The sequence below is a fragment of the Pecten maximus genome, chromosome 1, assembly GCF_902652985.1.
Source record: "Pecten maximus chromosome 1, xPecMax1.1, whole genome shotgun sequence".
NCBI classification, from domain to species: Eukaryota; Metazoa; Mollusca; class Bivalvia; order Pectinida; family Pectinidae; genus Pecten; species Pecten maximus.
Genome location: NC_047015.1, coordinates 14,861,571 through 14,877,145, shown reverse-complemented (window position 1 = coordinate 14,877,145; position 15,575 = coordinate 14,861,571). Strand labels below are relative to the sequence as shown.

Genomic DNA, 15,575 nt, shown 5'->3' with positions numbered 1-15,575 from the left:
CTAACAAACCTTAACACATACAAACAACACTACACGGAATCCTAACAAACCTTAACACATACAAACAACACCACACGGAATCCTAACAAACTTTAACACATACAAACAACACTACACGGAATCCTAACAAACCTTAACACATACAAACAACAATACACGGAATCCTAACAAACCTTAACACATGCAAACAACACTACACGGAATCCTTACAAACATTTAAACATACAAACAACACTACACGGAGTCCTAACAAACCTTAACACATACAAACAACACTACAGGGAATCCTAACAAACCTTAACACATACAAACAACACTACACGGAATCCTAACAAACCTTAACACATACAAACAACACTACACGGAATCCTAACATACATACAAACAACACTACATGGAATCCTAACAAACCTTAACACACATAAACAACACAACACGGAATCCTAACAAATCTTAACACATACAAACAACACTACATGGAATCCTAACAACCATTAACACATACAAACAACACTACACGGAATCCTAACAAACCTTAACACATACAAACAACACTACATGGAATCCTAACAAATTTTAACACATGCAAACAACACTACACGGAATCCTAACAAACCTTAACACATACAAACAACCCTGCACGGAATTCTAACAAACCTTAACACATACAAACAACACTACATGGAATCCTAACAAACTTTAACACATACAAACAACACTACACATAGTCCTAACAAACCTTAACACATACAAACAACACTACACGGAATCCTAACAAACATTTAAACATACAAACAACACTACAGGGAATCCTAACAAACCTTAACACATACAAACAACACAACACGGAATCCTAACAAACCTTCACACATACAAACAACACTACACGGAATCCTAACAAACATTAACACATAAAAACAACACTACACGGAGTCCTAACATTACTGTATACATACAAACAACAGAAATTGTCCTAACAACACTTTACACATAAAAACAACAAAGGTTGTCCTAACAACACTTTACACATAAAAACAACAATGGTTGTCCTAACAACACTTTACACATACAAAAATTGTCCTAATAACACTTTACACATGAAAGCAACAACGGTTGTCCTAACAACACTTTACACATAAAAATAACAAAGGTTGTCCTAACAACACTTTACACATAAAAACAACAAAGGTTGTCCTAACAACACTCCACACATAAAACAAAAGTTGTTTTTAGTTTGACCTTATCAAATTTCTAGTAAAGCTCTTTATGGTATACAATGATATATATATACATTTGTGTATATATATTACGAATCGTAAATGAAGAAATGAAACAATTGTAAAATTAAAGTGGTATTCTACTGTTCTTTTGTGGGGGCTCGTCTGATTATTCCCGGCTGTATTTGTTATCGTAAACACCGTGCATAATTACGTAATAACAACGACTCACGTGCTTTTCTATAAAGAAGGTACTATCGACCTCCAACGAATTACAGGCCGCTGATGAATTCCTCAAACCCGGATAACAAAGAACCTCACAGGCATAATTTAAATAATAAGCATGAACTAACCATTGGCGTTGTTTCAGGGACTATTTTGGAGCGACGCGCCAACTAATGGACATGGCATTTAAATGTAGATCATTTAAGGAGCGGAAAACAACTAACACGACAAACTTACAAACTTATAGTCAGTTATTAATGACGGAGATCTGTATCGAGATTTATGTAGCTTTAGCGATGCTAATTCTAATCAACGTGGTGTATAAAATACCCATCAATTGATTTAAAGCCTCTCCTTGAAGAACCAAAACATAAATATATACATATACCCTTTGTCGTAAATGGAAATCCAAAATCTCCAACAACCCACACTGAACATTCTAAACAGTGTAGACTTTACATAAGATATGCATAATATATCCGTGCTATACTACCTACCTGAGCGAATCCGTTAAATACGATCTGCTATATGGACCGGGGGAAATAAGTCAGTCTTACTTATAACACAAACCAATTACTACATTTTCCGTGATCATGTACCGCTTAGCTTTTAGTTAACTGAAAAGGTTAATGCTTTCAACGACTTAATACAGTCCCGCGTGTTACTGTGACAAATACGTATGTACCTGTACCTTACATATACCATATTTATCACAATAATTGAAAATTGACCACGAAGACGTGGTCTTTGTGTACTTTATAAGTCAATTTTATTAGTAAACTGGCAGCTGGCGAAGGGGGGCTACATTGTATTACAAACGCGTGGTATTGCATGTGCTATCCCGGATACGAATGTCTAATATGCAATGTGGGTCACAACACAACGTGATAATATTGAAACCGATAATAAAACAATGACGTATCCACACACACGTGCTATAAACATGCTACGTCTATTATTGATGTTCTATTTTTAGATTATAATGCATATGAGTGACTCGACCTTGACCTGCCGGTTGCGTGTAAAGGATTGTCAATTATGGTGCGGTATGTATCTACCGGGACATACAGTTTTGACAACACCGTCCAGTTGTGTTGTTATGCCTTTCAAAGTCAGATATAAACCACAGATAATTTTTCTTATCATATTTAAATTGTCTTTGTTGAATGTTTAGAGTTTCACCATGTCAATTGTTGGCAACTTCAGTCTTTTCTAAGTCTAAATGTATATTGTTAAATTCAGTCTTTTCTCAGCCTGTATTGTTAGTTTACTTTTTATTGTAATATCCTTATTATGTTTACTTTGACAGTTTTGATTTACATTCTCAGTTTTATCCCACCATCATCGGATGGTCGCCCTGCCTCCGTGGTCAGTCCGTCCATAAACAATCCTTGTTATCGCTATTTTTGAGAAGTGCCTGGAAATGTTTTCTAAAACCTCATTCATAGGTTTCCCTTGATTTGATATCTAGTTGTGACCATTTTATTTTTGGTCTGATTCAGAAAACAAAATGGCCGCCAGACAGTCATCTTTGATTATGACATTTAAGTAAAGTGAAATGAGTTCAAGAGTTAACAGTCAACGGGATAGTCCTGCGAAGCCTCAGCAATCCGCCGGTACCGAGGAAATAGGTCGACTCAGTTATTTTAAAAGGAATTACAAAGAAAACTATTAAAAATGTAGAGTATATATATATATATATATAGTAATAATAATAAAAAACACAAACCAGAAATTCACACTAGCGCACCTGAAGAGCTTGCTCTCAAAGCATGTGAAAGCGCTAGTGTGAATTTCTGGTTTATGTTTTTTATTATTATTACTATGTATATCCATCACAAGGACATTATATATTTTTAATTATATATATATATTTATATATATATAAATGGGGCAAAGAAGTAATTCAAACAGTGTGGACAATGAGGCTTGTTAAATTTTCGAGGCAATCCGCCCCTTTATCAAAACACAACAAATACAAATACAATCACATAACATATATAAAAAGAACTGGAAATACAATAAAATACAATAAGAATAATGTTTTAGTAACTGAAGAAACAACAATGAACCCTTCGGCAAACGTGGGCCGAAGGCGGATACTAGCGTGACTGTATCATGTTCAGCACTAGAACGCTAGCGTGTCCATACATTTATGTGAGGATCCAGTATTATCTGGATTATACTGTTTATATTACTTCTTTGACCCATATATATATGTAAATAGCCTGTTTTTTGTTTTAGTTTTAACCTCCATGGACTCGGTATGACATGGCTCAGGGATATATCCCATCGTCGGATCAGGCGCATCATGGTCAGAATCAAGCTGCAGTATGGACTCATTTTCGCCCCTCATCCGCAGTAACCAAACTGGGAGTACCAGATCGTGGCAAAGCTTTGGTCTATCACGATGCACTACCACCTCAGTTTGTTTCGGTTACGGATCTGGTAGAGGGCAGGTGACAAACACTCCACTTACAAATAAGTACCGACCCAGGGAGATTTGAGCTTAGGGAGATTTGAGCTTAGGGTTCTGACCGACCTTTCTAGACATGTCCAGCTTAAGGACTGCCTCGTCAATCGCATATACTGGTTAACTGAGAGATTGGTATCGTTGGCTCTTTTCTGTCTGATCTGGGCCTCTCGAATATTTTCTCTGGCTAGGAAATTTTCCACCTAGTCCTTGGACATATTCCGACTCCTCTTTGCCTCTGAAGCCACCGTTCCAAACATAATGTCAAATGGCTGTGTAATAATGTCAACTGGCTGTGTAACCTCTCTCCCTAGCATCATGAGGTTACAGGATAACCGGTTTGTCAATGAAGGATAGCCCGGACAGCCGCTGAGCAGTGACTGACGTGTTCATCCCAGGTGTTCTGTTTATTTCTCGTGTAACACCTTAAACACTGCAGAATTATCCCATTGTATCGCTAAACCTGCCCATAGGAGCTCGGTTGCCTCTATGGAGTGGTCCAGGTTTTTGGCAATCTGACGCACTTCGCAGAGACTCCGGATCACACTCCTATCCACATTCCTCCATCCGTCAGTGCGGAGCTCCAGTGGGCAACGTAACCTCAAAATGAACTCTTCCGCTAGCTTTTTTGGCAATTGAATCAGCTTTCTGATTAGGAAGAGCGCAGCACTCGACCCATTTTGTGAAGTGATCTATTATCACCAGGATGTACCTATTTCCTTGTCTGGTCACTGGGAGTGGTCCTAGGATACCCGTGTAATATCCCCATGGGAAACCCTGTATGATATGCATCGAAGGCTGCTTTCGGCTTTGTTTTGGGTATCTTAGCTCGGTTACATACATCACACATCATCATATATTTTAGCCTCTCTAACATCCTAATGCGCCTGAGATGCCTAGCAGATTCTACAACATGGCACTGCAAAAGGCTTGATTTTACATCTGTGTCGGTACCATAAACAGAAAACTGGGGTCCAAGGGATACTCCCGTCGATAGTATATAATCCCCTTCCTCAACACCAGCTGTAATTTTCACAACCACCAGTGCCGGACTGCCTGACCAGAAAGGTGAAGTTCTTGTTTGGTGCGGATTATGCCTGCCTCCAGCCAGTCCAGGAACTGTCGAAGCTCGGGATCTTCCCTTTGCTTGTCTCTCGGCCCACTTAATGACACAGCATCCTGCCAGTTGCTTTCAGTGAATGGTGCGCCTTCAACAAACGAATTTGTCTTATGGTTAGAGGAACAAAATAGTCTTAGTCCTCCTCGAATGCAGAAACCAGAATGCAATACGGGTATCTCCATTATGGCAATGCATTCAGAGATACTGCCGTGAGTAGCTATGACATGCGGACAAACCATCGGTATTACCGCGAGTCTTTCCTGGTCGATGTTCAATTGCCAATGTGTACTGCAATAGTTCTTCGATCCTTTGACGTTCAGCAACCATATCAGACTGTTGTGGTCGGTTCTGACAATGAACGAATGTCCAAGTAAATAGTGACGGAAATGCCAAGTGAAACACTATCGCGAACAATTCCTTTCGGATGGTGCAATACTTCCTCCCCAACTGACACGACTCGTTTAGTTTGTCATCCATATCACCGTGACAATGTCCGTCCAGTTTGTCATCCATATTACCGTGACAATGTCCGTCCAGTTTTTCATCCATATCACTGTGACAATGTCCGTCCAGTTTGTCATTCATATCACTGTGACAACGTCCGTCCAGTTTGTCATCCATATCACCGTAACAACGTCCGTCCAGTTTGTCATTCATATCACCGTGACAATGTCCGTCCAGTTTGTCATTGATATCACCGTCACAATTTCCGTCCAGTTTGTCATTCATATCACTGTGACAACGTCCGTCCAGTTTGTCATCCATATCACTGTGATAATGTCCGTCCAGTTTGTCATTCATATCACTGACAACGTCCGTCCAGTTTGTCATCCATATCACCGTGACAATGTCCGTCCAGTTTGTTATCCATATCACTGTGACAATGTCCGTCCTGTTTGTCATTCATATCACTGTGACAACGTCCGTCCAGTTTGTCATCCATATCACCGTAACAACGTCCGTCCAGTTTGTCATTCATATCACCGTGACAATGTCCGTCCAGTTTGTCATTCATAATACCGTGACAATGTCCGTCCAGTTTGTCATCCATATCACTGTGACAATGTCCGTCAAGTTTGTCATTCATATCACTGTGACAACGTCCGTCCAGTTTGTCATTCATATTAACGTGACAATGTCCGTCCAGTTTGTCATTCATATCACTGTGATAACGTCCGTCCAGTTTGTCATCCATATCACTGTGACAACGTCCGTCCAGTTTGTCATTCATATCACTGTGCCACGGCCAAACTTCTTTGTGCAGGAGACAAGAATCACAGTCCAGTCTTTCGGCGATAAAACTACTGACCACTAGTTAATGCCAGGGTAATTAGACCACCAACATGTTTATCCCGTGTTGACGTGTTCATAGAACAGGCGGCACACGTGTGGCTGTTTCGAGAGGGAGTCAATTAAGTAGACAACTCTTTACCATTTTGTCCGCTGTTCCTAGCAACATATTTCGATTTAAAATTCAAAATTAGGGTATCTACATGTGAAACAGTTTTCAAATGTGAATAAAATGGTCATCTGACATTCCGCGTGGGCATTCGCGATGTCAGAAAACATTCAGATATGCGGAAACCACCTGAAATATATGACTTACATTAACCAGTTTCTCATTAATTTCCAACTGTGACACCATCCGTCTAGTTTCTCATTGATGCCCACTGTAACACCGTCCGTCTAGTTTCTCATTGATGCCCACTGTGACACCGTCCGTCTATTTTCTCATTCATGCCCATTGTAACACCATCCGTCTAGTTTGTCATTGATGCCCATGGTAACACCGTCCGTCTAGTTTGTCATTGATGCCGATTGTAACACCATCCGTCTAGTTTCTCATTGATGCCCACTGTGACACCATCCGTCTAGTTTCTCATTGATGTCCACTGTAACACCTTCCGTCTAGTTTCTCATTGATGCCCACTGTGACAACATCCGTCTAGTTTGTCGTTCATGCCCATTGTGACACCATCCGTCTAGTTTCTCATTGATGCCCACTGTGACGCCATCCGTCTAGTTTGTCGTTCATGTCCATTGTAACACCATCCGTCTAGTTTGTCATTGATGCCCACTGTGACACCATCCGTCTAGTTTGTCGTTCATGCCCATTGTGACACCATCCGTCTAGTTTGTCGTTCATGCCCACTGTAACACCGTCCGTCTAGTTTGTCGTTCATGCCCATTGTAACACCGTCCGTCTAGTTTGTCATTGAGGCCCACTGTGACACCATCCGTCTTGATTCCCATTGATGCCCATGGTAACACCGCCCGTCTAGTTTGTCATTGATGCCCATTGTTACACCGTCCGTCTAGTTTGTCATTGATGCCCACTGCGACACCTTCCGTCTAGTTTCTCATTGATGCCCATTGTGACACCGTCCGTCTAGTTTGTCATTGATGCCCACTGTAACACCGTCCGTCTAGTTTGTCATTGATGCCCACTGTGACACCATCCGTCTAGTTTCTCATTGATGCCCACTGTAACATCATCCGTCTAGTTTGTCATTGATGCCCATTGTGACACCGTCCGTCTAGTTTCTCATTGATGCCCACTGTAACACCATCCGTATAGTTTGTCGTTCATGCCCACTGTGACACCATCCGTCTAGTTTGTCATTGATGCCCATTGTAACACCGTCCGTCTAGTTTCTCATTGATGCCCACTGTGACACCATCCGTCTAATTTTTGTTCATGCCCACTGTGACACCGTCCATCTAGTTTCTAATTGATGCCCACTGTGACACCATCCGTCTAGTTTGTCGTTCATGCCCATTGTGACACCATCCGTCTAGTTTGTCGTCCATGCCCACTGTAACACCATCCGTCTAGTTTCTCATTGATGCCCACTGTGACACCATCCGTCTAGTTTGTCGTTCATGCCCACTGTGACACCGTCCGTCTAGTTTGTCATTGATGCCCACTGTGACACCGACCGTCTAGTTTCTCATTGATGCCCGTTGTAACACCATCCGTCGTTTCTCATTGAAGCACATTGTAACACCGTCCGTCTAGTTTGTCATTGATGCCCATGGTAACACCGTCCGTCTAGTTTGTCATTGTTGCCCACTGTGACACCATCCGTCTAGTTTGTCATTGATGCCCATGGTAACAATGTCCGTCTAGTTTGTCATTGAGGCCCACTGTGACACCATCCGTCTAGTTTCTCATTGATGCCCACTGTGACACCATCCGTCTAGTTTCTCATTGATGCCCACTGTAACACCGCCCCTCTAGTTTCTCATTGATGCCCACTGTGACCATCCGTCTAGTTTCTCATTGATGCCCATTGTAACACCATCCGTCTAGTTTGTCGTTCATGTCCATTGTAACACCATCCGTCTAGTTTTGTCATTGATGCCCACTGTGACACCATCCGTCTAGTTTGTCGTTCATGCCCATTGTGACACCATCCGTCTAGTTTGTCGTTCATGCCCACTGTAACACCGTCCGTCTAGTTTGTCGTTCATGCCCATTGTAACACCGTCCGTCTAGTTTGTCATTGAGGCCCACTGTGACACCATCCGTCTTGTTTTTCATTGATGCCCATGGTAACACCGCCCCTCTAGTTTCTCATTGATGCCCACTGTGACCATCCGTCTAGTTTCTCATTGATGCCCATTGTAACACCGTCCGTCTAGTTTCTCATTGATGCCCACTGTGACACCATCCGTCTAATTTCTCATTGATGCCCATTGTAACACCATCCGTCTAGTTTGTCATTGATGCCCATGGTAACACCGTCCGTCTAGTTTGTCATTGATGCCGATTGTAACACCATCCGTCTAGTTTCTCATTGATGCCCACTGTGACACCATCCGTCTAGTTTGTCATTGATGCCCATGGTAACACCGTCCGTCTAGTTTGTCATTGAGGCCCACTGTGACACCATCCGTCTAGTTTCTCATTGATGCCCACTGTGACACCATCCGTCTAGTTTATCGTTGATGCCCACTGTAACACCGCCCCTCTAGTTTGTCATTGATGCCCACTGTGACACCATCCGTCTAGTTTGTCGTTCATGCCCACTGTGACACCGTCCGTCTAGTTTGTCATTGATGCCCACTGTGACACCATCCGTCTAGTTTGTCATTGATGCCCATTGTAACACCGTCCGTCTAATTTCTCATTGATGCCCACTGTAACACCATCCGTATAGTTTCTCATTGATGCCCACTGTGACAATATCCGTCAAGTTTGTCATTGATTCCCATTGTGACAACGTCCGTTTAATTTCTCATTGATGCCCACTGTAACACCATCCGTCTAGTTTGTCGTTCATGCCAACTGCGACACCATCCGTCTAGTTTCTCATTGATGCCCATGGTAACACCATCCGTCTAGTTTTTCATTGATGCCCATTGTGACACCGTCCGTCTAATTTCTCATTGATGCTCATTGTAACACCATCCGTCTAGTTTGTCATTGATGCCCATGGTAACACCGTCCGTCTAGTTTGTCATTGATGCCGATTGTAACACCATCCGTCTAGTTTCTCATTGATGCCCACTGTGACACCATCCGTCTAGTTTCTCATTGAAGTCCACTGTAACACCTTCCGTCTAGTTTCTCATTGATGCCCACTGTGACACCATCCGTCTAGTTTGTCGTTCATGCCCATTGTGACACCATCCGTCTAGTTTCTCATTGATGCCCACTGTGACACCATCCGTCTAGTTTGTCGTTCATGTCCACTGTGACGCCATCCGTCTAGTTTGTCGTTCATGTCCATTGTAACACCATCCGTCTAGTTTGTCATTGATGCCCACTGTGACACCATCCGTCTAGTTTGTCGTTTATGCCCATTGTGACACCATCCGTGTAGTTTGTCGTTCATGCCCACTGTGACAATATCCGTCAAGTTTGTCATTGATTCCCATTGTGACAACGTCCGTTTAATTTCTCACTGATGCCCACTGTAACACCATCCGTCTAGTTTGTCGTTCATGCCAACTGCGACACCATCCGTCTAGTTTCTCATTGATGCCCACTGTAACACCGTCCGTCTAGTTTCTCATTGATGCCCACTGTAACACCATCCGTCTAGTTTGTCGTTCATGCCCACTGTGACACCATCCGTCTAGTTTGTCATTGATGCCCATTGTAACACCGTCCTTCTAGTTTATGGTTCATGCCCACTGTGACACCATCCGTTTAGTTTGTCATTGATGCCCATTGTAACACCGTCCGTCTAATTTCTCATTGATGCCCACTGTAACACCATCCGTCTAGTTTCTCATTGATGCCCACTGTGACACCGTGCGTCTAGTTTCTCATTGATGCCCACTGTAACACCATCCGTCTAGTTTGTCATTGATGCCCACTGTGACACCATCCGTCTAGTTTGTCATTGATGCCCACTGTAACACCATCCGTATAGTTTCTCATTGATGCCCACTGTGACAATATCCGTCAAGTTTGTCATTGATTCCCATTGTGACAACGTCCGTTTAATTTCTCATTGATGCCCACTGTAACACCATCCGTCTAGTTTGTCGTTCATGCCAACTGCGACACCGTCCGTCTAGTTTGTCATTGATGCCCATGGTAACACCGTCCGTCTAGTTTGTCATTGATGGCCATTGTAACACCGTCCGTCTAGTTTGTCATTGATGCCCACTGCGACACCTTCCGTCTAGTTTTTCATTGATGCCCATTGTGACACCGTCCGTCTAGTTTTTCATTGATGCCCACTGTAACACCGTCCGTTTAGTTTGTCATTGATGCCCACTGTGACACCATCCGTGTAGTTTGTCATTGATGCCCACTGTAACATCATCCGTCTAGTTTCTCATTGATGCCCATTGTGACATGGTCCGCCTAATTTCTCATTGATGCCCACTGTAACACCATCCGTCTAGTTTGTCGTTCATGCCCACTGTGACACTATCCGTCTAGTTTGTCATTGATGCCCATTGTAACACCGTCCGTCTAGTTTCTCATTGATGCCCACTGTAACACCATCCGTCTAGTTTGTCGTTCATGCCCACTGTGACACCATCCGTCTAGTTTGTCATTGATGCCCATTGTAACACCGTCCGTCTAGTTTGTCATTGATGCCCACTGCGACATATTCCGTCTAGTTTCTCATCGATGCCCACTGTGACATTTTCCGTCAAGTTTGTCATTGATGCCCATTGTGACACCATCTGTCTAGTTAGTCATTGATGCTCATTGTGACACCATCCGTCTAGTTTGTCATTGATGCCCGTTGTAACACTGACCGTCTAGTTTCTCATTGATGCCCATGGTAACACCGTCCGTCTAGTTTCTCATTGATGCCCATGGTAACACCGTCCGTCTAGTTTCTCATTGATGTCCGTTGTAACACCATCCGTCTAGTTTGTCATTGATGCCCATGGTAACACCGTCCTTCTAGTTTCTCATTGATGCCCATTGTGACACCGTCCGTCTAGTTTCTCATTGATGTCCATTGTGACACCGTCCGTCTAGTTTGTCAGTGATGCCCATGGTAACACCGTCCGTCTAGTTTGGCATTGATGCCCATTTTAACACCGACCGTCTAGTTTGTCATTGATGCCCACTGCGACACCTTCCGTCTAGTTTCTCATTGATGCCCATTGTGACACCGTTCGTCTATTTTTCATTGATGCCCAAAGTAACACCGTCCGTCTAGTTTGTCATTGATGCCCACTGTGACACCATCCGTCTAGTTTCTCATTGACTCCCACTGTAACATCATCCGTCTAGTTTCTTATTGATGCCCAATGTGACACCGTCCGTCTAATTTCTCATTGATGCCCACTGTAACACCGTCCGTCTAGTTTCTCATTGATGCCCACTGTAACACCATCCGTCTAGTTTGTCGTTCATGCCCACTGTGACACCATCCGTCTAGTTTGTCAACACCGTCCGTCTAGTTTCTCATTGATGCCCACTGTAACACCATCCGTCTAGTTTGTCGTTCATGCCCACTGTGACACCATCCGTCTAGTTTGTCATTGATGCCCATTGTAACACCGTCCTTCTAGTTTATGGTTCATGCCCACTGTGACACCATCCGTTTAGTTTGTCATTGATGCCCATTGTAACACCGTGCGTCTAATTTCTCATTGATGCCCACTGTAACACCATCCGTCTAGTTTCTCATTGATGCCCACTGTGACACCGTGCGTCTAGTTTCTCATTGATGCCCACTGTAACACCATCCGTCTAGTTTCTCATTGATGCCCACTGTGACACCATCCGTCTAGTTTGTCATTGATGCCCATTGTAACACCGTCCGTATAGTTTCTCATTGATGCCCACTGTGACAATATCCGTCAAGTTTGTCATTGATTCCCATTGTGACAACGTCCGTTTAATTTCTCATTGATGCCCACTGTAACACCATCCGTCTAGTTTGTCGTTCATGCCAACTGCGACACCATCCGTCTAGTTTCTCATTGATGCCCATGGTAACACCGTCCGTCAAGTTTGTCATTGATGCCCATGGTAACACCGTCCGTCTAGTTTGTCATTGATGGCCATTGTAACACCGTCCGTCTAGTTTGTCATTGATGCCCACTGCGACACCTTCCGTCTAGTTTCTCATTGATGCCCATTGTGACACCGTCCGTCTAGTTTTTCATTGATGCCCACTGTAACACCGTCCGTCTAGTTTGTCATTGATGCCCACTGTGACACCATCCGTCTAGTTTGTCATTGATGCCCACTGTAACATCATCCGTCTAGTTTCTCATTGATGCCCATTGTGACATGGTCCGCCTAATTTCTCATTGATGCCCACTGTAACACCATCCGTCTAGTTTGTCGTTCATGCCCACTGTGACACTATCCGTCTAGTTTGTCATTGATGCCAATTGTAACACCGTCCGTCTAGTTTCTCATTGATGCCCACTGTAACACCATCCGTCTAGTTTGTCGTTCATGCCCACTGTGACACCATCCGTCTAGTTTGTCATTGATGCCCATTGTAACACCGTCCGTCTAGTTTGTCATTGATGCCCACTGCGACATATTCCGTCTAGTTTCTCATCGATGCCCACTGTGACAATATCCGTCAAGTTTGTCATTGATGCCCATTGTGACACCATCTGTCTAGTTAGTCATTGATGCTCATTGTGACACCATCCGTCTAGTTTGTCATTGATGCCCGTTGTAACACTGACCGTCTAGTTTCTCATTGATGCCCATGGTAACACCGTCCGTCTAGTTTCTCATTGATGCCCATGGTAACACCGTCCGTCTAGTTTCTCATTGATGTCCGTTGTAACACCATCCGTCTAGTTTGTCATTGATGCCCATGGTAACACCGTCCTTCTAGTTTCTCATTGATGCCCATTGTGACACCGTTCGTCTAGTTTCTCATTGATGTCCATTGTGACACCGTCCGTCTAGTTTGTCATTGATGCCCACTGCGACACCGTCCGTCTAGTTTGTCATTGATGCCCATTGTAACACCGTCCGTCTAGTTTGTCATTGATGCCCGTTGTAACACCGTCCTTCTAGTTTCTCATTGATGCCCATTGTAACACCATCCGTCTGGTTTCTCATTGATGCCCGTTGTAACTCCGTCCGTCTAGTTTCTCATTGATGCCCATGGTAACACCGTCCGTCTAGTTTGTCATTGATGCCCACTGCGACACCGTCCGTCTAGTTTGTCATTGATGCCCATGGTAACACCGTCCGTCTAGTTTGTCATTGATGCCCATTGTAACACCGTCCGTCTAGATTGTCATTGGTGTCCACTGTAACACCATCCGTCTAGTTTCTCATTGATGCCCATGGTAACACCGTCCGTCTAGTTTCTCATTGATGCCCATTGTAACACCGTCCGTCTAGTTTCTCATTGATGCCCATTGTGACACCGTCCGTCTAGTTTTTCATTGATGCCCATTGTGACACCGTCCGTCTATCCTGTCGTTCATACAAACATCGTATTTCGCGCTCAATCTTAATCGCATTGAATCAATCCGTCTAGTTAATTGATGCAGCAGTATTTGTGGAAGCACGTCAGCAGCATGATAGTTCACTTGCACACACCAGACATTGACATTTGATCATCATCAAATGGGTGTTGGCAATGTATTTGTAATTTTCTAACAATCTAACATTATTCAGAGATGAAACAGAATAAAACCCATACCTGATTTAAACAAACAAACAATTGCTGTAGGTTCTCCTTTAACGTCGTCTCTGTTAAAATCTCTTTCGCGGGATTATGTAACCACCTACATTTGTATTTACATCAACAGAATACTATAAATATGAAGTATATATACTCACAACGTGATATTACGTAATTTTCACCTGGTTGTGTTGTTCTGGAGTCGTGGTAATCTTAGCCTGCAGCCACTCAGCCATTTTGGTCGGTTGGTTAAGTAAATGACATGGTGATATTGGTCACTACACGTACATGTAGATGATCTAGTTCCTGCCTACATTAAACTAGATTCTCCAGCAATCGTATTCCCGGAAGTCTGGCGACGTAACAGTCTGTTCATGGGAGGGGTTGGCTCTCACGGCGTGTAATCGCTGTGTCAGCTTCATGAATATCGTGTTTTATTAAATAATGTGCTGTATTTACTGGAATCGACTATCTACTATTTCCACAAAACAACATTACAGTACACGGTACATTGCCATTTGACCGTGCAATATTATACAAATATATCATGGGTGTCTGTACAATAGATCCTCAGTCGATTACCAGTACCTCGTGTCAGATATGCTGGACTATTGCAAAAACAACCATGATATATTTATTTTATTACATAATCACTAAAACACACTTAGAATTACTGAAATCTCGACTTTCCTATTGACATCTGAGTGACTTGGACGCTTGAAAGGGTAGGACTATTTTCGAAACGTCAAGGGTGTTCAATAGTTCACACGTGACCATGCAATTGTCATTTTAGTCTGCGGCCTCGGGAAACAGTTCATCGAGTTGGTCCCAACACCTCGGAGAAGGGTTTTTACTGTTTACTGATATGGCATGAAACAACTGTTTTGTTACATGAATTATCCACAAGATTCACATATAGGCTATTTTATTAGGTCGAGGAACGCGTAAAAATTCTTCAATAAACTGTTAATTCCGACTTTGGTACATTTTCGAACTCCAAATTTGACTTTCCTTTTGGCCTCGCAGTACGCTGTAAGGATTCTTACAGACCGTTTTTATGACAATTTGTGTGGAAGCCGAATCCTTGTTTTCAATAAGATACAACAAACCCTGATCGGTGATTTCTTCGAACTTTTCAGACTGCGAATCTATGCGTTGCTAGAGATACCGTTTACAAATCACGACCAGAAAGAGAAAGACACTTTATCGTAATCATATGGGTGTTTAGGCGCGTGCTGATGTTCCTCGCCAGTCAACAGTCAAAAAAATTGACTGGCCAACAGTCGAAAATACTTCATTTAAATTGACATAGAGAGTTAGGTAACAAAGCAAAATATACCTTATGCGTAATGTTAAGGAAAATCAAACTTATTATGTAATAAAATCGTTTTGATACATGACTGTAATTTGTAGTTTTTTGATGGGTTGAGACCTCTTCGACAGAT

General features: G+C 42.8%; 1 protein-coding gene across 3 annotated transcripts in view; it reads right to left on the bottom strand.

Annotated features, from left to right (window-relative positions):
- Positions 1–14,469, bottom strand: part of LOC117325764 (hemicentin-1-like) — a 45,323-nt gene extending 30,854 nt beyond the window's left edge. Inside the window, exon 1 of one of the 3 annotated variants that reach the window (XM_033882210.1) lies at positions 14,289–14,469. The gene's annotated coding sequence lies outside the window, so the exon portion shown is untranslated. Of the gene's footprint in view, positions 1–1,939; positions 2,034–14,288 lie in introns of those variants that run through there. The other 2 variants (XM_033882219.1, XM_033882227.1) reach the window with 2 other exon arrangements.
- Positions 14,470–15,575: the final 1,106 nt, after the last annotated feature.